This window comes from Otolemur garnettii, unplaced genomic scaffold (genome assembly GCF_000181295.1).
Source record: "Otolemur garnettii isolate 467f Iridium unplaced genomic scaffold, OtoGar3 scaffold00065, whole genome shotgun sequence".
NCBI lineage: Eukaryota > Metazoa > Chordata > Mammalia > Primates > Galagidae > Otolemur > Otolemur garnettii.
Window position 1 is genome coordinate 3,524,092 of NW_003852460.1, and position 793 is coordinate 3,524,884.

Below are 793 nucleotides of genomic sequence, written 5' to 3' on the forward strand. Positions count from 1 at the left end.
AAAAAAAAAAAGATTTTTTCCTTGCCCACCTTGAACTGTGGTCCACAAGCAATTTGAACCAGCACATGGCCCCACCTTTAAAAATAAGTTGGAATTAGGATAAAACTTTCTCTTACCTATTAGTGGAATCAATAGCCCTGGCTTTATTATTTTTTTCTTTTTTATTTGTATTTATTTACTTACTTTGTGTGTGTGTGTGCAGTTTTTGGCCCGAGCTGGGTTTGAACCTGTCACCTCTGGCAGATGGGGCCAGCTCCGTACTCCTTTGAGCTACAGGTGCCTACCTATTTATTTATTATTTTTGGAGACAGAATCTTACTCTCTTGTCCAGGCTAGAGTCCCCTGGGGTCAGCTGAGCTGAAAACAACCTCAAATTACTGGGCTCTAGTGATCCTCCCTCCCTCTCCCTCAGCCTCCTGGGTAGCTGGGACTACAGGTGCCTGCCACCATGCCCAATTAATTTTTTTTCTTTTAATTTATTTTTTTAGTAGAGACTAGCTCAGGCTGGTCTCCAGCTCCTGAGCTTAAGTGATCCTCCTACCTCGGCCTCCCAGAGTGCAGGGATTACACTGGAATTTCAGGGATTACAGGTGTGGGCCATCCCACCCAGCTAGCTCTTTTATCCTATATACCTATAAAGGAAAAATATCCTTTGAGATGCATGCACGTATTTTAGTAGGAGAGTTGAAGTTTTTTTTTTTATACTTCTCCAGTGTCCTCTCGCAAACATCATTTTCAATGAAGTTTCTCCTTACCTAAATCCAAATTTGTTCTTCACATGACAGCATTTTGG